At 45.6% G+C, this 22,075-nt stretch overlaps 1 protein-coding gene across 1 annotated transcript in view; it reads left to right on the forward strand.

The window, feature by feature from the left end:
- Positions 1-22,075, forward strand: part of LOC138471970 (cholesterol 7-desaturase nvd-like) — a 451,161-nt gene that overhangs the window by 423,998 nt on the left and 5,088 nt on the right. The gene's annotated exons all lie outside the window — the stretch shown is intronic.

The following is a 22,075-nucleotide window of genomic DNA, read 5'->3' on the forward strand; positions in this document are numbered from 1 at the left end:
GCCACCTCTAGTGGTGCCCCTAGTACAAGTTGAACAAACAGGGTGGCATTCCTGCCGCAGCCAGGTCCAACTCTTCACTATAATAGGCTGCGGGTCTATGATGGATCCCATACTTATGGGTAAGAACAGCCAGACCAAATCCCTTTCTCTCATGACAATACAAAGTTCATCCTTTTTGGTAATTGTGCAGGCCCAATGCGGGTGCCTCATCAAACCTTTTTATTATTGTTAATGCTGCTTCTGCTTCTGGCGTTCACTGCAGTGGTTCGATCGTGTCAGTCAGGTATAGTCCTGAAGCGGTTTTACTATTTCAGTGATCCATTGGCCTCTAGGAAAGTTTGCATTTGTGTTCTATTCTGAGCTTTTGGTATATTATAAACTGTCGCTTTCCAAGAAGCCGACATCCCTTCATATTGTCAAGTCCCAGATAATGCACACTTGGAGCGCATAACTGTAGCTTCTTCAAAGCCTTATACCCATTCTCTGCAAATGTTAGCAGGACCTTGGTATCTTTACAAGCCTTGCATGTGGGTGAGGAGATTAACAAATCAACGTATTGTATAAACACTGACCTATGTGGCAATTCTTTACTGTTCAAATCTTTCTTTAGGTGCTGTGGAGAGGGTTGGTGGGTCTCTGTATATCCCTAGGGAAAACTGGTCCACGTGTACTGCCCCCATGCAAAAATGCAAATGGATACTGGCTATACTTGGGCATAGGAACAAAAAACAAAGCAGATCATAATTCAACCACTGTAAAATGTGTGGCTCCATCTGGAATACATGACCATGTAGTCACCGGGTTTGGTACCATGGGAAAGGAAGGCATCACCACTGCATTAATAGTACGTAGGTCCTGAACAAAACGGTACACCACTTTTCCTGGCTTCTTCACAGGAAAAACGAGTTACATATACTAGCGGTTTGTACTATTATTCCCAGACTCGGGAAAGGTTCAATGACTGGAGTAATCACTACCTCGGATTCAGGGGGTACCGGGGTGTACTAGGCAATCTTTTAAGCAGGTCTACGTTTGTCCTTACTGGTTAGTGTGTTATATCTATAGCCATAATTTTGCGCTTCCCCATTGATCTGCACTGCACTCTTTATGGCAATAGGTGCCTTGCAGGCATCATGTATGACCTATTTTGAAAAATGTATTATGTAATCCAACATTAAACAGATTTACACAGTTAAACTAACAAGTTTCACCCTTTCCCGGGCTTCATCCGAGTCGAGCTTTCTTCTGTGTTTTCTTAACATTTATACACAGTGATAGGTTGTCAAACGTGGTTTAGTCCTTGATTCATGTTCACCAAAATGTGTTTCCCCATCTGGAACGTTGGTCATGGCTGGCAGCCAGCTTACAATATTTGTAAGAACTGGAAAAGTTCACTTTTTGTGCAGATGTTAAATATAAAAGTAAAAGTGCATCATGCATTTTCTTCCAGCACCTTTTTTTCAATTTTAACACATTTTAGATGTTCTGCTCCATAGAATGCATAGTGCTAATGTGTTCTATGTGGTTTACTTGATAACAAGGTGCATAGTGCTAAAGTATCTATAATGGGTACCATTTTTTTGATTTTTTTATTGTTTTTGATGTATACATCTTTACAAAATTTACATACAATCTTTAAAAATTACAAAATTTAAAAAAATTGCAAAATTCTTCAGATTACAGTTCATCCTTAAACAATGCAATTATATACAATACCAAGCAAGTCAGCAAGTTTCCTTCTTTATTTTACAATTATAGTCCATAAGGCTCCATTCCTCTAGTCAGAGCAATCTAGGTCTTCATTTTTCCCAAATTCAAGTCTATGAATAACAAAAGATGGTATAATGCAATTATCAAAGATTGCCTACAGCCCCACATACATTGTATCCATAGCAATTCTAGGTCATTTTCAACAGCAAGATTCACTTATATTCCCATATATTTTTTCCTTTCATTTGCAAAGTAAGCACAATATAACACAAGGTGTTTCAAAGTTTCATTGCCAGAATGTTTGCAGAATCTACAACTATCATCTATTGTGACAGCCGCATTTTGCCAATATTTCATACGCTCTGTGGTTGCCAGTAGGTTAAATTTAAAGCGCATATATAATGCACGCACCTTCTGGCATGGAAACTGCTTGCTGCATGGCAGATAAGGTTTCTGTTTGTGACAAAACTTTGCGTATTCGCTATAAGCTATATAGTTCCCAATCGTGTCGGCTGTGCTTCCCCAATCAAATTGATACAATTTCAGTTTCACAATTTGAGGACGCTTAATCAGATCTGTCGCCATTGCAATCAGTTCAAGACTCTGTTTGCACACTTGGCTGACTCATTGAAATGATTTTGGCATGTCATTCTTTAACATGGTGGTCAGATCTTCATATAAAGAGTTGGATGGAGGGTTTATAATTTTAGCATAGTTGACGAGCCTACGCCATAAACATTTTGCAGCAAGTGATGAAAGCCCTAATTCGTGAATGATGGCAGAGTTCGGTAATGAAGATGGTAAGTGCTAAACCTTTTTACATAACCTACCTTGATTTATGTTCAAGACTGGCCCAATAGCCAAGGTGCACAAATCTAAGCCATAAAAGATGATTGCTTCCACCTTGAGAGTATAACATTCAATCAGTGGGATTAAGGAGAATCTGCAGACCTTCAAATGTATTAACTTCATTTGTGCAATCAATGGTGTAGTTTTGATGGAAAATGCTGACTGCCATTTCGGTATTGAGTCAGTATTGGTCAAGTTGTATCCCAGATAAAGCCTTTGCAACGCCCGTGGGATTGCCAACCCCTTAATATCCTATTGATAGGGTATGAGCTTTCTTTGATTCATAAACACAAGAATGTTTGATTTTGTTGGATTGAGTTTCAAATTGTGTTCATCGCAGAATTCAACTAGGTGTACCAGTTTATTTTGGAGACCAAAAGGAGTCCGGTCAAACAAGATCATGTCGTCCGCAAAAGCTAACCAGTTGATGCGCAAGGCTCCAAGTTTGACCGGAAAGGAATTACAATTGGACCATTAAATTGTCAATCTCAGTCAAATACAAATTTAATGATATGGCCGCTAGACTGCACCCTTGTTTTGACTCCTATAAGGGTTGCAATAGGGTCAGTTAGTAACCCAGTTTGGTCTATTCTTACCCTATAATTTGTATTGGTATGTAAAAGGGCTATCATGGCTATGAGATGTGGTTGAATACGGAGAGATTGCATTCTCCGCCATATAATCTCTTGAATAACGCTGTCAAAGGCAGCAGAGAGATCTAAAAGGCCCATGTAAATTGGACCATGCTCCTTCTGCCGCGATACCTTTAGAAGATGCGCTAGAATGGTAGCGTTCGATTGTGTTCCCCCATTCCTTTCCGGAATCCTGTCTGGAATTGTGAAAGGATGTGGTGTGATGAAATAAATTCATTTAATTCTTTTAGAATTAGTGCAGCAAAGATCTTCGCAGACATATCTGAGTGCAATGGGTCTATAATTGCCCGGATCGCTAAGCGAACCCTTTTTATACAGGGGAATTACGGTTGCAGATAACCAAGAGGAAGGTAGAGTTTTTGTTTGAAACGAGCAGCCAAAGCGACGTTTCAAGCAAGCTTCCAATAGCTTTGGATAGTCTTTTAAGACACAGGGCGGTATGCCATCTGGCCCGGCTGCTTTCGAGGCTTTCAAGTTTCTTATTATTATTTCAATCTCATCTACTCCACAAGGGCAAAATCGTGGAAGATCTGTCATTGTAACCTGGGTGTGACTGTGCATAAATTTCCGAGGCAGAGCATATATATTACGAAAGAATTCTACCCAGGCTTCCCCACTCACAGCAGAACACAGAGGCGGGGCGCTTTCATTAAAGGGTCGCATAATGTCGCCCACACTTCCCGGGTATTTTTATAGATTAAATCATTAATCATTTTTTGATTGTTTTTGATATAATTACCAAACTTTAGAACTTTGTCATTTTTTGTATTTTGTCAATATTGCTTTTTTTCTATTACCTTTGCACCTCTATCAGTCGAGTTCCTTAGCAAATTACAAATTGCAATGTTTTTCAGCTTTTTTCTACTAGCAATTGCAGCCATATATATTCCAGGGAAGGAAATGTGTTTTTTTTTTTATCTTTTAAGCTGCAAGCTCCGCTTAATGACCACGAATCATAGTTTTGTTCTCCAGGTCGCATGACTTGCGTTCATCCATGGACATCGGGGTAGAGTTGATTTTTACAATGTCTCGATTAACTAAAAAGTTAAAATGCCTACATAAACCTGGGTTCCACCTAATGGCTAAAGCATGCCTGTCCATTTTAGGTAATGACAATGATGTAATAGATTTATACACAGGAAAGATAATCTCAATACAACACTCCAATAGGCAGTGATCACTTAGGTGGCGATTCAAGATACTACACAAGGATGTCATATTAACTAAACTCCCTGACACACCAACGTAATCAGTCGTCGAGGCTTTCGCACCCCGAGCCCATGTGAACATGGGGATCTTTCTTTGTCAACAAAGGGTACTATTTGCATGTCCCATTGTTCAAAAGAAATTAAGACATAATTGACCTCTGTCATACGATGACACGGCATATGCCTGATTAGAAGTTTCATACCCCAGGTTACTTGGCATTAGAGTTAAAATCTCCACCTAGGATAATTTGCACATTTGGAGTTTTTTAACAACATCCATCAATAACTGGTTTAATTTTTCAATTATACCATCCACCATAGAAAAAGTATAAGGATTCCAGTATAAGCAGATTAAAATGTGAGCGCTCACAAGATTGCATGGCACCACTACAATCGCAAGCATTTCAGGAGAAGTGTAGACTTGCCGCACATTTGCACAACAGACATTCTTAAAGATTGCAAGACCTCCCGATGGTCGCCCATGCGCGCCTCCGGCATGAGAAAAAAAAGCTCAGTACCCTTCAAGGTAAATATTCTGAGTTGACATAGTTTCTTGTACCAAGATTATCGTGGGCTGCTTATCATAATTCAACTTGCTAAACCACAAACAAAGATTTTTAAATCCACAGCAGTTCCATGAATTTACCACGAAAGCATTATTTTATAGGTTTTCCTTAACTGGTAATTCATTAATCGGTGATTTCATCAGAAGTTCCAACCATGAAAGACTTGATACAATTTGTGCTACCGACTCTGATTGAACTCTTACTTTTTTTGTTCAAACTTGCCATCTGAGAGTCCCTTGAGTCTGCAGTCAAATCATGAGAGAGAAAGGGCGCTTGATATTCGATAAACCTTGTGGCCTCTTCCATGGAATAACAGACAGCTAAATTATAACCTAGCATCTCAAAGTCTTTCTGATTCTTCCAAATTAGTGACACAATCATTATGGTGTGAAATTTGCAAATCATTAAAAAATCTGGGGCATGGTGAAGGCTGATCCAGTCAATATCGTCAGACACCAGATTGCGCAGTGCAGCTATCTGGTGAAAGACTCATCAGGGAGGCACAATTTAAATTTGGTTTGTCAATCTTTGTTGGATCTGCCATCCACCCCATTACCAGTTTCATCTCGGGTGGGACTTCCTTATCTGTTATCGGTATGTCCACACCATGCCCTTCATGCTCATATCTAACATTGTTAGCTCGATCGTTTTTCAGATGAACAGGGCCAGGCGGGACCATCTTTAGGTTTAATCCCAAGAACATTTGCGGTGGCTCCTTTGCTTTGCCGACCGATGGGTCTTGATTTAGGTTATTGGATGATGCTAGATCCCTGAAATCAGTACCAACCCTGTTAGTCTCACTGACATTTGTGACGAGATGCTTGGGGGGGAGGCGAGTCAGCGGCGTAATTTTCTTGTCCATTTTCTCGAAGAATCTTTGGAGCTGTGTTTGGATTAAAAGAGGAGAGCTTAAGGCGCCAGCCTCATTCACGGCGACCGCAGCTCCCTCTACTACCTCCTGTGGATTCACATTTGGCAACATATTAGGGGACAACATTAGTGGGCCTTCCTTGTGCCGACACTTGTTGACCCCAAATGTTCCTGACTTTCTACATTCATTTGTGTGAGATCAATGATCGTTTCATCCTTAGGTCCTAAGGCAATATTTTTATTAGCCAAGTTCGAACCAAATGCTTTTGCAGGCTGCGGTGCATTTTTTAAGTGTTTTTATTATGAAAGCACCCATTTGCGTGCTTGCATTTTGTGCACTTGACTGCGCCTGCCTTTTCAGTGCTCTAGCATGAAGTTTGTTAGCTTTACGTGACATGAAGAACGTGGACTGTTGCGGCTCACCTTTCTCTAACATATCTTCAGTAACGGCTTGAGCACCCACGTTTGAAACCACATTGGAGTCCATCGGATCAGTGAGTGCAGAGGGGCTGTCGGGCAGAAAGTTTGATGAAAGGGACTTTGGATCTGGGCTACCAAACTGTTCAACTTGCAATAACTCGACGGGCAGTAAATTGGCAGCCACCACAATTCTTTCAAGCACTAATATTCGCTTGTGCTGTAGTTTTGCGGTTTCTTCATAAGGGGGAATCTGGCTTTCAATCTGGTCCTTGGTTGTGGGGGCTTGTTGCTGCATGGGAAAGTCGCATAGATTTGATGTTGGGAGCCGTGGTGCACATATTGCAGTTTGTGTAGCTTGAGCCCATGTGGTACATACAGGGGCCACTTGTTGGTCCTGTGAGTTAGATTTCCCAATCAGGATTTGATCCACCCAAAATGCATGGCATTTCTCTTGAGCCATCAAGAATCCTTCAATTCTGCACAGTCTGGACAAGATCTCAGAAGTCGCGGAACTGGAGCTCCAATCGCACCATGGGTGAATTTGTGTCCTTTGTCGAGCAAGTTCAGAATCCTCATCAACACTGGAAAATTTTGGAGTTCCTGTTGGTTAAAATCCACTGTGTCCTCAAGTGGGTATAGTGGGAGTGATGAATTGGGCAAACAAGGATGTTCAAATATCCCTTTGTGATGGGGAGGGTCAGCTCCTAAGACGGGAGAATGCAGGTATATGGTGTCACTGGGGTTACCCACCAGCTAATGTTCAGGCGAGCAGGCTTTGTTTCATCTCTTTTGCTTCCAGGGTTATATCTTCCTTCCCTTTTTTCGTTGAACTGGTTCAGATTAGCAGCAATTGCCGCATGGAAATGGACCTGTTCCCTATACCCACGAGAGCTGGAAGCAGGGGTTGAGGGGCCGTTTGAAAGACATGTTCTACTATGTAGCTCGGCCAAGACAACCGGAGCCACTAATGATGTGTCTGAGGGCGGGAGAATTGAGGATTCACCTACCCCGCCCAGAAGAGTTGTCAGTGATGGGTACATTGCAGATAGGGTTGGATGAATACAATTGGACGTTTCCCTCCATTTTAGTATTCTTTAAGCTGGCGTTTTGGCTGCTGTTTTGGCCGCCAACATGAGTCTCTGGCATGGTAGTGGTTGAGGGCACCGCCATGCCGAGAATCATGTCAGAGGATCCTACGGGATCAAGAAATCCTGAAAGCTTACGCGCACACTTCCCCTTTGTTTTGGTCTGATTTACTGTTTCATGTGACACATCATCTGGCATATTCCCCTCACTCATAGTGGAAGGTGACCGTTGAAACACCTTTTCCCACACCTTAACCATTCTTTTAAGCTAGAAGGATTATTTTTTTGATTATTTTTTTTTATTAAATGTTTTGTTCAAAATATAGTAATGAAGACTGGTGTTGCCTGGACTTACTCCAGCTTCCTATGAGGAGCCCAATCCACAATCGACCGTTCTTAAATAGTTACTTCAGTCACCCGTTGGCAGGCGACTTTCTAGCCCCACAATGATTTTTAGATTAATGCCGAGTAAACAACACGTCACAATACTGTACTTGAGCAAATCAAAAGAGCCTGCGCCGTGCCGGCCCAGCCGAACAGCCACACTTGTGAGCACTTCGGATGCGCGTGCCCCGGTGCTAATATGGCGTTGGCAGATGTCGGCAGGCTGTGGGCGGCACAAAAGGAGAAGCTGGGAACAAAGAGGGAGTGACTTTAGCGAGGAAAGCAAGTCCAGAACACCGTGGTAACTAACGCGGAAAACCCGCAAACACAGAGCTCAGTGACTAACGGTCACAGACAACATTAATAAATTACTTTGAAGGGTGCAGGCTTCTGGGTGTTCGAGCAGTGCTGTTACGGCAATCCCAGAGCTTCAGCTTGGCGAGGGCACAGAAAAAGTCCAGCGGCAGCTTAGATTCAGAGCTTCTGGCTTTCAGCCAAACCGCCACACTTGTGAGCACTTCGGATGGGTGCCATTTTAATATGGATTCTACATTTTTGCAAAACTTTTTAGCATTCTTTACCCTCTTATATCTCACTTACGCAACGTTTTACAGTTTTAACACATGTATTTTTTGCTCAATGGAAAAGTGCATAGTGCTAAAGTCGGTATTAGCCTACTTGTTCAAAAAACATTTGACCTTTTACATTTGACCAATTTTTTCAATCGTTTTTTTGGTTCAAATTAGGTCCAATTGAATTAAATGTATATAGGGGTGGGGTAATGGAATAGGGGGCGTTGCTGGGGGGGCAAGGGGGGGGGGTTCCACCTGATTTATGACAAAGAATTTGGTCAAATGTGAAAAGGTCAATCATTTTCTCATTTTCGACCAAGTAGACCAAAAGTCTGTTGCAGATGCTACTTAGTATAGATTCAGTGTTTTTGCAGCATTTTACCATTCATTACCCATTTTAAAGTGCATGTGCAGAATACTTTTACATTATTTAAAATGTTGGAGTAATGGTTCATCAAGTCTCCCAACAGTGCTCATTTGTAGATTATCAGCCTGATCCTTCTTATGTGACAAATGTACTCATGAAGGTGTGGCCAGACCTCCACATTGCAGTCCTGCAGTTGTCAAGCAGGGGAACATCACTCAGGAACGCAGTGGCTATTGCTCTCGTGGAATGCACCCTTGGCCTTCCTGGCAGCAAGCTGGTGGCAATTGGAAATGCAGCCAGAGGGCCACCTGGAAATCGAAGACTTTGCCAGAGCATTGCCTTTGCCCACGGGTTCAAACTAAACCAACAGTTGTGATGTCTTTGATATGAAACTTCAAAGCACGCGTGACATCCAGCAAGAGTATGGCCCTCTCTGCTGGAGAAGTGAGAGCACTGAAGAAAACTGTTAAAAGAAAAGGTTCATTAAGGTGGAAAGGTGAGGGAACTTATCTGTATACGGCACCTTGTATTTATTTTCTCAAGGCTATCCTTTTTTTGAAGGAGCTGAGAAAGGGTTCTGCATCACCAATAAACCTTCCTCCCAGATGTCATCCAGCATAGGCATTGCGACAACTGATTTTATTTATTTGGGAGCCTCCCGCTGTTGAAACGTGAGACCTTCTTTCCACTGTCATTGAGGAGCCAGATTGAATAGCTTGTCTCTACATTTTAGAGTGCATGAAAGAGCCCTTCTTGTCTGGTGGTAAATCTCAGGAGGGCAGGTCCAGGGTTTCCCTGTCAGCTGGCACCAGGTAGCCGTACTCCTCAGTTGTATGTGTGTCTGGGGGCGTGTCTGTGTCGGGGCCTGTATCAGTGCCTGTATCAGTGCCTGTGTCTACTAGGGTCACCTTGAGATGTTGGAGGAGGGATACGATGCTGTAGTTGCTCAATTAAGGTCTGGAATGTAGACATTCCAATAGCACCGTCCCTCGGTGCTATTGGTGTTCCTAAGGGAACTGTAGGCACTGCAGCGGGTCGAAATGTAGGCACAGCAGTGGGTGGAAATGCTGGTAGAAGTGGCTGACTGGGTATTGGAAGAATTGGGTCAGTTTTTTTCTTGCATTTCCTCATGTTCCGAGAACAAAGCTTCCAGAGGCCCTTCTGAAATCTCACCCTCTTGCAGCACTTGAGCAGTCGCAACAGATGACTCAGCAGGCCACCAGGGTTAAGAGTGGCTTGGCCTTTGTAAGCCACGGTAGAAACGTGCTGGAGGCCTGTCCACATTCACACCCCTGGGTAATGAAGCAAGTGCTGGGGCTTGCAGAGCAATCACCAGTGCCGTAGACGTCAACTGTGCTGAAGCAAGTCTGGGGGACAAAGCAATTCTGGGGATGGCAGGTGTAGTTTTCATGGATAAAGCGATTGGGACAACCATCGACAAAGGGGTGGTCTATTTCGGTCTGTGGACCAGCGACTGTTGAAGCTGCTGTCGTCAATGTGGTTTTTGGTGTCTGACTTACGCCTGTAGCTCGTCGACTAAGTTGCCACAGACGTCAAATATCAGAAGAATTGGACTAATACAGTGGTCTAGCAATAGACATGGTTGTAGTCTTGGATGGAGCCGTGGATGAAATATATGGAGCAGTCAGGGCTAGAGTCTTTGACTGCCACTGGTGGGCAGGGTAAGAATATTCCAAGTGTGTAACTTATGTCCCCTTTTCAGGTTTCTTCCTCCAGGGAAGGTTCCTCATGTGACCTTTCCTGGAAGAGGGAGTTTGTTCCACAGGCCTGCCGACTCTGGTACAGGCATGACTCTGAGCCAAGGCTAGAGTCTGAGGCCCTGGCACCCTCCTCCAACCAAGTAACCAGCCTTCAATGATCCTTTTGAGTCTTTGCCAAGGACTGTCGAATAGAACAATTGTCCATATCGTGGTCCGGATGCAAGCAATATAAACATTTGTCAAGGCTGGTCCCCACAAACCAGTTTATGCGGTGGCACTTGTACAGACCTTAAAGTGTCGTCTTTGTGGTGCCCGCCATAGCAGTGTGTTGAAGGCCTCGCCTCCAGAGAGGGCCTCACACAGCAAGAAGCTCCATCAATGGTCTGGATCTGCAATAGGTCCCCATCCCTGGTAGTCAATAAAGAGACTGATGTTGAAGAAACAATGAAAAAATGCATCTCAAATAAGACAAAAGTCGATTTCGAGGAGCGAAACAGTGAGGACTCAAACATGTAAATGTGTGGTAAAAATTGCAAGATGGCCACCAGCGGTGGAGCTAAGGAGGAATAATGTCATTGGCTGGGGCAGAATGACCCAAAGTGACAGCAATAGGCTATATAAGTGACTAGCAGTTTTTTAGCTTTAAAGATAAACTGCTTTAATATTACAAAGTGTTCTCGGCCTGACTGGGAATATTCATGAGCATGTGAATCCATGAAACATCGAATGCTGGAGCCTGATCAGTACACTTTTAATTTAATTTTGTATTAAATGTTTCCCTTTTAGAAACTGAAAACGGCTGGCATGTGGTAGCTTTCAATCAGCTGCTATGCTTCAGTCAATTGCATCTTTGCCCACCCCATCCCCCCTTAATAGCCCACCCCTGAAGTGTGGCTGATCAGATTTCAGTCTGTGCTGCGCTTTGCGTGAGGTCTTGCCCTTTATAAAATAGCAGTCATTTTGGGATTTCTCTGCAATCGCAGTGGAGACAAAGTGTGCCCTGGTCAGCTTTTCAGTAGGCACCCAGCGCCCTGCTCGTCCCTGTTGGCTTGGCTGTGCTTTGCACCTGGCCCAGGTCGGTGAGGTCAGTGACTCTTCACAACCCGCCCGTCTAGCTACAGGAAAGTCTTACTTTCCGGTAGGCTGCCATCTACAGCCTGGGGCCACACTGCTCACACAGGCAGTGGGGGGGGGGGTTGTGATCTTCTGGGCATCCCCGACTGGCTCAAGGGCAGGCCGCTACTCCTCCAAGCCATTTTCTCTACTCTGGGCTGCATCACTCGTGCATCCCAGGCTTGTATGTTTCTGCTCCAAGTCACACCACGCACGCAGCCCGGGCTCTCTTCACTTGTGCTGCTCTAAGCATGCAGCCTGCTCTCCACCTCGAGGTCACAGACCCCCAGAGAACCACAACACAGTGCTCTTGCTGCCTTCTTTTAACAGGCTTAACATTTTATTTTTATTTCCTTGTCTTCCTCTGCTGCTTAGTCCAGAACATAGGCAGTCCGCTACTGTTAACCCCCACACGCGGCATGATGTATACAATCCGACTGTAGCCCACTTTGGCTAAATAATTGAGTCCAGCAATTCTTAATGTGGCATAACAAGTACACAGTTTATACTTGCACATTTAACACCATCAATTCAAACCAAAACATTAACTTTAATAACCCCAGACGATAGGCAGCACCTTTCTGTTCTTCTTTCGCATTAGCACCCCCTTATTCTTTTCTCGTTATTTAGTCAGCTCTTTTTCTCCTTATGCATTCCTTTTCCAGCATACTTGGGTGTCACTCCCTGAACCTCCCTGAGCCTCCCACTCTGCGCGAAACACATTGGCAGCCGCTGCTGATGGGCTGTGGAGGTGCCGTTTTATTTATTTATTTATTTATTACATTTGTTATACGCCCAGACCCGGGGGTATCACGGCGTAGTTACAGACAATGGAAAATGCAATCTTAGAATGAACATAGTGGTGTACAGGTATAACAATCAAAAAATGTACCATAATAGGAATCAAATATACAGTAATATACAAAGCAATCAAGTAAAATAGTTGATTGGAGAGGATTAGTGCACTGGTTCAGTTAGAACTTATTGAAGAGCCAGGTCTTCAAGAGGCTTTTGAATTTGGGGAATGAGGTTTCATTCATAATGTGGGTAGGTAGCGCATTCCAATGTCTGGGGGCCAATGTTTTGAAGCTGCTGCCCCCTGCTTTCTCTCTTTTATATCTGGGGGTTTCAAGGAGTGCGTTTTTGTTGGACCTGAGGAGTCTGGTGTGGGGCTTCATCATGACTATGTTGTTGAGGTATTTGGGCGCTTTGTTAGCCCTGCATTTGTGGGTGATGCTCAGGGTTTTAAATAGAATTCTGGCTTGTATGGGGAGCCAGTGGTGGTCTCTTCTGGTGTTGGATATATGTTCAGATTTTTTGATGCCTAGAGCTGCTCTGAGGGCTTTGTTTTGCATAAGTTGAAGTTTAGCTATGTTGGCTTTGGAAGTGCCAAGGAATAGGATATTACAATAGTCTAGCTTAGACAGTATGAGTGCTCTGGCTAGAGTGACACAGTTGTTGGTGGAGAGGAATTTACGGCTGAGGGAGATGAGTTTAGAGGTGTAGGAAGTGGATGAGGCTAATGTGTTTACTTGTTTAGACATGGATAGTGTGGCATCTAGGTATACTCCGAGGGTCTTGACTTGTTTAAGAACGGGGATTATGGTTCCATCGATGGTGAATGATTTGAAGGCGGGCTCAAGGGTGTTGATTTTGCTGGAGGAGCCTAGTATGAGGAGTTCGGTTTTGTCGTCGTTGAGACAAAGGCTGTTGTTAGCCATCCAGTTTTGGATGAGTGAGTAGATTTGGTTGACCAGGAGGGAGTCTTGTTCATGGTTACCTGTGAGAGGAATGAGGATTTGGGTGTCATCGGCGAAGTTAGTATAGATGACACCCAGGGCATCCAGGGCTGCAAATAATAGCTTGGTGTAGGCGTTATACAGAGTGGGGGATAGGCAGGAGCCTTGTGGCACACCTGCAGGGACGGGCATTGGGTCTGCTGATTCTTTGCCGATGGATACTCTGGAAGTCCTGTCAGCCAAGAAGGATTTAATCCAATTGGTAGCGTTCTGAGCTAGGTTGAAGTTGTTTGCTAGAGTGTTACAGAGTTTGTCGTGGTCGACCAGATCGAAAGCCGCTGAGAGGTCCAAGAGCATCAGGAGGCAGAGTTTACCTGCTTCTCTGGTGGCATCCATTTGGATCTTTAGGTCAAGGAGGGCTGTCTCTGTGCTATGGTTGGGACGGAAGCCTGACTGTCGGTCTCCTAGTAGGTGATGTTGTTCCAAGTGGTTCTGAATTTGGCAGTAGGCTATTTTGTCGATTATTTTTAGGAGAAATGGGACCGTTGTAATAGGTCGGTAGTTAGTGGGTATTGTTGGGTCCAGGGTAGGTTTTTTTAGAAGTGGTGTCACCCAAGCTTTTTTGATGCTGGTGGGGACTGTGTTTGTGAGGAAGGAGGCGTTAATGAATTCAGTGATGATAGGTGTGAGCGTGGGGGCGCATAGTTTCACTAGATGGGATGGGAATTGGTCTTCCTTGCAGTTGGAGGCTTTGAGTTTCATTATAGTGTTGAGAACTTCTTTGTTGGTCACTGGTGAGAATTGGAATGGGGGACCAGTAGTGGCGTTAGAGATGGTCGTTGATATGGTGGGTGGGGTTTTATCAGCTAGGAGTGTTTTTTTACTATCGATTTTGTTTTGTAGTAAGAGGATTTTGGATGAGAGTGCGTTTTGAATGGTGGTGCACCAGTCTTTGCTAGCGTTTGAAGGTGCTAAGATTTGACAGGGGTTTTCGAGCTCTCTAAGAATGGTAAAGAGTTCTTTGCTATCTGAGGACGCGTTAGCAATGCGGAGGTTGAGGGCATTGGCTTTTTGAGTGATTATTGCTAATTTGTATGTTTTGTTGGCTTCAGCGAAGGCTGATGCGGAATCTGGGGTGTTGTTTTTCTTATGGAGGTGTTCAAGTGATCTTTTGGTGCGTCTTAAGGCTATAAGTTCTTCATTAAACCAAAAGCAGGAGCGTTTATCAGGTCTACGGGTTTTGGTGGTGATGGGTGCAAGTAGGTCGATAGTTTGGGTGAGGCATTGTTGGTATTGTTCTGCTAGATAGGAGGGGTTGTTGGTGCCTAGGACCGTGTGGGCAAAGGAGGCACTCAGGGCTGGTATAAGTTTGTCGGAAGAGAGCTTTTTGATGTTTCTAGTCTCAAATGTTTCTGGTTTTTTAGGGGTGATGTGTTCGGTACTGGCATTGTCTATGGTGAAGTTAATTGCGTGGTGGTCTGACCAGTTGACTGGTAGGATGGAGTCAATGGTGACTAGAGAGTTGAGAGTGAGAAGCCAGTCTAAGGTTCTTCCTTTTGAGTGGGTGGGTTTATCTACCAATTGTATGAAGTTCATCTCTGACATGGCTGTATAAAATGTAGATGCTTCTGCGTCGAGGGGGTCATTGTAACCTAGGTTAAAGTCACCGAGGACTATGCATTTGGTTTTAGGCTTGATGAGGGGTGTGAGGAGTAGTGGGATGTCCAAGTCAGGGTGTGTGTTTTTGTTAGGGGATCTGTACACCACTAGTAGGTTGGTGGTGCTTTTGGGGTTGGAGGTATACTTGACTAGTAGGAGTTCATAACCTTGTATCTGTTCTATTGGGCATGCTCTGATATCCAGGGTGGTTTTGGCTATTATAGCAACTCCGCCTCCTTGGGTATTTGTCCTGTCTGTTCTCAGGATGCTGAATCCTGGGGGAATAGCAAGGGCTAGAAGTGGTCCTGCTGCTGGGTGAAGCCAGGTTTCAGTGACTACCAGCATATCAAGGTGTTGGTCTACAATGAGGTCGTGGATATCTATGGCATGGGCACCTAGTGAACGGGCATTGATGAGTGTGGTTTTGAGGGTGGAGGTAGGGGCAGGGGGTGGTGTGTTACCTTTGAGGGGGGGAGAGTCAGTGATTTTGTTGTTGGTTAGGTATTTGAGTGGTGCGTTGTGGAGTCTTTTGTGTTGGAAGTTAGTGGGCGTGGTGTTTTGTTTAGTCCGTGTATTGGGTGAGATGGTGAGTGAGTTAGCTCGTGGGGACATTTTGGTTCTAGACATGAGTCTATTGAGCCTTTCAGTGCCCAGGATGGGTGTGGTTGTGTCATTGATGCAGATGGGTATGGTGTGCATGTATGTAGGCGGGTTGGGACTAGGGCACGGGATGTCTGAGGTTGCTGTCTTCTTGATGGTGAAGGGCGTAGTGTGGGACTGAGGCGATGGTAAGGGGAAAGGGGGGAGTGTGGGGAGGAATGGGGTGGGGCAGGGGATGGGGAAGTGGCGTGGACAACCTGGTCTAACTAATCCATCGCCAACCTTGATGAAGTGTCCTCTGGTGCATGGTGTGACATTAGGGACTATACAAAAAGGGAACATGATGATGGTGAGGAGTGCTAGCATTATATTAGTGGGTGCTGGGTGGGTGGGGCTAGAGTTCAGTGAACTGTCTGGGCACCTGGATTGGGAGCAATAATCCAGCACAGGCAGGCAGTGCTCTAATGCAGGCACAGCGTCAGCATGGGTAGCTGTAGGGTGCAATTCTACCGAACGGGCAGTGGGTCGGCTAGATTTGATTATAGTAATCAGGGCGCAAGAGTAAGGGTCGCTAGCGGGGTGCAGAGGCAGTGGGTGACCTAAAATTGATGTTGGCAATCAGGCAGAGAAACATGGGTCACTGGCAGTATGCACAAGCAATGGGTCACACAGGTTCAATATTGGCAATCAGAACAGGGGAGCATAAGTTGCTCACAGGGTGCACAGTCAGTGGGGCACCTAGATTGGAGATTGGAGATTCAAGGCACAAGAAATAGCAGGGTGCACAGGCAGAAGGCAGCCTAGATTTGATTTTAGAAATTCAGGGCACAAAACATAGCAGGGTGCACAGGCAGAAGGCAGCCTAGATTCGATTTTAGTAATTCAGGGCACAAAACATAGCAGGGTGCACAGGCAGTGGGGCACCTAGATTGGGTATTGGCGATTCAAGGCACAAAACATAGCAGGGTGCACAGGCAGAAAGGCAACCTAGATCCGATTTTAGTAATTCAGGGCACAAAACATAGCAGGGTGCACAGGCAGTGGGGCACCTAGATTGGGTATTGGCGATTCAAGGCACAAAACATAGCAGGGTGCACAGGCAGAAAGGCAACCTAGATTCGATTTTAGTAATTCAGGGCACAAAACATAGCAGGGTGCACAGGCAGTTGCTAGCAGAATGCACGGGGGGGTGGATGAGTAGCCTACCAACGAATTTAGTTAGTATGGTGATGAGTTGCTTTGTATATGGTTGCAATGGTTCCATTCGGGGCCTTTGTGCGATTGGTGGGAAGTAAGCAGGGAATGTCACCTTAGAGAAACCGGGCTTTGGAGGTCCAGGGGGTCTGGCAGTCGGCAGTTCTGGCAGAAAACAGGCTGAGAACAGGTATCAGCCTTGTTCTCGTGGGCCTTTTTCGAGGAGGGCCGGCTGTGCCTGCCGGCAGCCAATCCGGCTGAAGAAGGGCAGGACAGCCAATGGGTAGCAGGCAGCAGCTAATGTGGGCCTGGCTAGGCTCTGAGGACTGCCGTGATCATGCAGGTGGCCATCTTGGAGTGTGAAGGTACCTTGTGTACCTTGATGGCCTCTGCAGTGATCGGGGCTTTCACTGAAGGGAAAAGCGGCCGTCGACGAAGGATTTACATCCACTGTTATCAGGGATGCATTAACAGAGCTGGATGGCGCTTCAGGGTGCCGGTGCAGGGGCTGGAGTAGCGCTTACCGCACTTCGTGGAAATTCCGCGGGAGTCAGCTGGGCTCTGTGTCGGCTGCTGAACTGCTCCTGCAGTGGCAGAGCCCGACGGAGGAGCTCCTGCTCCTGGGTGGCTTGTGGTCGGAAGGATCACGGGCTGAGAACAGGTATCAGCCTTGTTCTCGTGGGCCTTTTTCGCTTTACTTTACACCAGCCCAGCCTGGAAGCTGATTACCACCCCCACACCCTCCCCCACTGTGCTTGGCTAACAGGGGGCACTTTACTCCAGTTCCTCTTTACCCTCCATCAGAAATTTAGTTTTGCCACTGCTCGATCGCCTGAGTTACTGCCACAGCAGAAAAGGATTTTCACCCATTTGCTGCCACCCACAGTGCTAAAATTGCTCATTATTCACAGGCTCGCCCTCCGGGTTTATCAAAAAGAGATCCCAACCAATGTCTGACAAGTGAACCCTGTCCTTCTCATAATACCCGGGCACTCCTAGGTTTATCATCATGTGCCTGATAGTTGAGAAACCAGCCCCCTAGCAAAATATTGCCATTGCCATGTTCAACTTCTTCCTCAACTTCTCCACTGCTGAGTTTGAGTTAAGCCCCTTTCCATCTAGGAATCCTCTCGGACCAAATCAACTCGCAAGCCCCCAGGTCCTTGCTCACAATGTGCTTCACATTTCGTTCAGCAGTTAGAATCTGCCCAGTTGGGCCAAGTTGTTCCCACCTAGATGGATTACTATGTCAGGGGGCGCTTCCTCCTTGGTCAATATCACAATCGTTCTCTCCAGTTCATCCCATCTCATGCCTTCCTTACCAAACCAAAGAATGTCTGTCTTTCTCTTGGCCCTCTTTCTTCCAAGCCTCCTGACGTTCCCCCATTGTGCTGCTCTCACTACGAATGAGTGGCCAATCAACCATGCTACATTTCTGCTACGCGTGGACCCCTCTAGCATGGGGGAGGGGAGTAAAATGTAAACATCCATCACTGGCATGTTCTACATCTTATCAGATGTACTTTCTATTGGCCCCCGAATTTCCATTGCCCAATCTCCTTAATCCCCTGGACGGTTGTCCCAGCTACCGCTGCTGTTGTGGCTGCTCCTACTCTGAGTGGGTGCTGTACTGCTTAGGGTCCCTACCCACTCTTAACACCATGCCCATCACTGCCTGGAACTGAAACCTAGTTGGCGGCAGCCCGTTAATATGGACCAGCGGGTTCTTTGCGTCCCTGTGTCAGAAAATTGCAGACCTGCTGGGCAGCAGCTGCTATCCCTTATGCAGTGCAGCTGAACCCATTGCCCTTTACCTGCCTTATCCGTCTCTGACCTTCTCAGTAATATGGCCACCTCCTACTCCTACAATTCTATGTCTGTCTCCCTGAGGCCTGCCTTGTTTGCCGCGGCAAGCTCACTAACCCAAAAGGCCCAAAAAAATGCTAAACTGAACATTGCTCTGAAGAGTTGCTCTCCTATACACCTTCGCATATCAGTGTGATCTTGCTCAGCATAAGAGCCCGGTCCTGGAAAAGTGATGGGGCGTCTTGGATTTGGCTCCCTTCGTTGCAGCCTCCCCCGCCTTTCATGGCTGCCCTTATAACCTCGCTTTTTGTTAGGTCTTTGACTCCTTTGGTCCTGCTGAAGAATGCCACTGCTGCTAAGGTAGCTGCTGCCCATGCCCTGCTCTCCTTTTTCTTTATGAATTTTTCCACGCTCTACAATTATTCCAGTGGGCTTCGTTATTGGCAGGAAGTTATCAGTGTGCCCCTTATAACACTGCAACGTACCTGGGTCCAACAAATTCTCCACGAGTGTCATTAGAACATCCTCGCTATCACCCAGAGCCACTCTGGCATTGCTGTCCTCTTCTTTCCTGCCCCCCCCCCGGTGCGAGCTGCCTAAATCTCTGCCACTACAAATGAGACAAAGCATCAGCTATGCTCTTCTGTACACCTGGAATATGCCTTGCCCTAACCTGTGTTCAGTCTCAGCCAGGTAAGTGTAAACAAATGCAGCAGAGCAAGCACCAACGGGAAATTTACTGCACTGCAATTCACCCCCAGCACTACTGGTTGGTCATCACACCACAGCGTGATCTTATTGGCCAACCTCTCCTGCCAGATGTAGAAGCTAATTGCAATGGGAAACAGCTCCAGGAACTTTGTTTCCAGTTAGCCTCTTCTCCTTCCATGCCCCTGGCCATCCGCTTGCGCACCAGCTTCCTGTGAGAAACGCTACAAATCCCACACCACCTGAAGCATCTGTGAACAGCTTTCTCTTTACTAGACTGCCATGGATCCCTCCATGCTGACACCCCATTGAAGGATTCCAGGAAACCTTCCCACACCTAGAGGTCTATCTTCACTCCCGTCCCCAGGCGCACATGGTGATGTGCCTGTGCCAACCCCGCAGTTTTTGTGGGCAACCCTTCTCTCGCAAATACCCTGCCCTGATGACCCTCCCTGAAAGGTTAAGTTGCCACATCAGTTTCTGCATTTCTGCTAAGGTTGCTTTCTTTCTCACTCCTGTCCTGCACAGCATTCTTAAACTGCTCTACCATCTCCATGGGGAGCCTGCAGAGACTCTTCCATGGTGTCCATTTTGAGGAATGTCAGGTTTGTTGTTTTATCTTTTGCCATTGGGATGCCTAAATTATCCGCCAGTTGCTCAAATGCACCTAGTGCTGCCTTGCATCAGTCTACACCTTCCTTCCCCATAAATAGAGAATCGTCCAGGTAGTGTGCCACTTTTGCCCCTGAATATCTCTTCCTCACTGGCCCACTCAATGAAGGTACTGAATAGCTCGAAGTAGTGGCACACGATAGCGCAGTACATAGGCATGTATTTGTCAGAGTTGAGCTTGGCTTGAAACTGGAGCCCCAGCAACCTGAAGCTCTCTGGATGGACTGGCAATAGTCGGAATACAGACTGTGTTTGCTTTCACCAATGGAGCTCATATGCCAGCTTCCTTCACCACATATAGAGGCCACTGTTTATGGCCCCATTTCCCCTTCCTGGGATGCTCACCATATTGGTGACCCCCCCCTACTTTCTGTGCCTGCTTCCTACAGCAGAAGTCTGCACCTGCAGCCCCTTCAAAGGCCACGCCATAGGCTTACATTGTTACCTGAGGGGTGGCAGCCCATTCTTGGCATTACTTGCTAACATTCTAGTTGGCCACAGAGGGGCTTGATGGTGCAGTCAAGACTAAAATGAGAACAGTACAGCATAGTAAACACATGTGTACATTTAAACCATGTTTTGACAACATCTGGTTCACGTGTTTTTATTTCTATGTACTACCCTTCCTTACATGGGCCAGGGGTTACATGTTGGTACTGCAATGGGGAAAAAAAGTCTGAACTGGATGGGTTAATCACACATGACCTCCCACAACTTAAGCTGGCTGTAGTTATTTGCCTGTTATGATGCAGAGTACAATTTAAATGGTGTTTAAAGTAATTTGATAAATGAAAAGATGCAACAATGCACAATGTGAGGACCAGTAAATTCTGTATTGCGAGTGTCTATGCATCGTGACACTTGTCGTTTATTTTTTTCCTCTTTTTTTTTTAATTTCATTTAGTTTATAACAAACTTTTTAAAAGGAGTTCAACATCAATTCATCTATTTAAACTACCACAGTCCTCCAAGTTCATTTTTCTTTCCAGTACTTAAAAGCCAAATACATTACTTATTCATTTCACTCTCGAGTGAGTCCAAGAGCATCAGATTCATTTTACATAAGAAATTCATCAGAGCATATGCTACTTTACGGTTTGGATTTGCAAACATCATCCACATTTCTTCTCCGCTAAGCGTTGAATTTTGCATTGCCACATTACCTAAATGTGTTGATCTTATAGATTTCAGACCTGGACATGTATGGGGGCAATGTGTTCCTTCTTTTGCTGCGTCTTCCATCAGTTTATAGCGATTTCTATCCGCTATTATTGTACACCAGTCCAATTCCCATAGTTTTTTTTCACCAAGTTAGGATTTGTTTTCAAGGTTTCACAATCTGTTAGTAAGTCTCTTAGATGTATAACACATGCCTTAGCCCACTTTGCAGGAGTTGATTCGGGATTCCCATTAGCTAAATCGGCTTGAATATTAAACTGTGTTGGACAATGGTCAATGATGGTCTTTCTATATATGGAGAGCATATTCCAAAGAACTCTCGCATTTAGCGATATCAAACCTAATTCGTATCGCACGCTTGCGGCTGGCATTCCTTTCCGTAGAGTTAATATGCGACTCCGATATAGATTTTCTAAACGCGGCCAAAGCGTATACGGTTCACCCAATGCACATTCTGATGTGGACGGGGCACTGTTATCACTGCGTGCGGCCCGGGTCTGGATGCTCAGTGTTCGCCGCAGTAATATTGTTTCCCCGTCAGCTGGGGTATCACGGCCGTGCCTCCTGGCATCTGCTCCGCACCATGACCAAACTGGGTCCATGCACTGTTGGTGCGACCTTCTCGTCCCCAGTGTAGCGGCCTGGGAGCTGGGTGAATCGCGCCAGCACCTCGCTGCGCAGTAATAATTCACAGACACAGAGCCGGTTACAGAACGTCTTTCTTCACGTTCTGGCTGCAACCACTTTACCCCACCCTCCCGCGTCACTTGCCTCCCAACTGACCCGGAACTGATGTGTCAACATGACCGTGTCCTGCATTTAGGGGAAACCAAAAGCCAATGCCAGAGCTGCAACGAGGTCCGAAATTGGCTCTCCTGTCTTTTTCATTTGAACTCATTAAGGTAATCGAGGAAAACTTGCCTCACTTGGGGGGGGGGGGGGAGGTATCTATCTATCTATCTATCTTTTAGCCAATCTTCTTTTCTGCAAAGTATTTAAA

The sequence above is a fragment of the Ambystoma mexicanum genome, chromosome 8 (genome assembly GCF_040938575.1).
Source record: "Ambystoma mexicanum isolate Mex_15411 chromosome 8, UKY_AmexF1_1, whole genome shotgun sequence".
NCBI classification, from domain to species: domain Eukaryota; kingdom Metazoa; phylum Chordata; class Amphibia; order Caudata; family Ambystomatidae; genus Ambystoma; species Ambystoma mexicanum.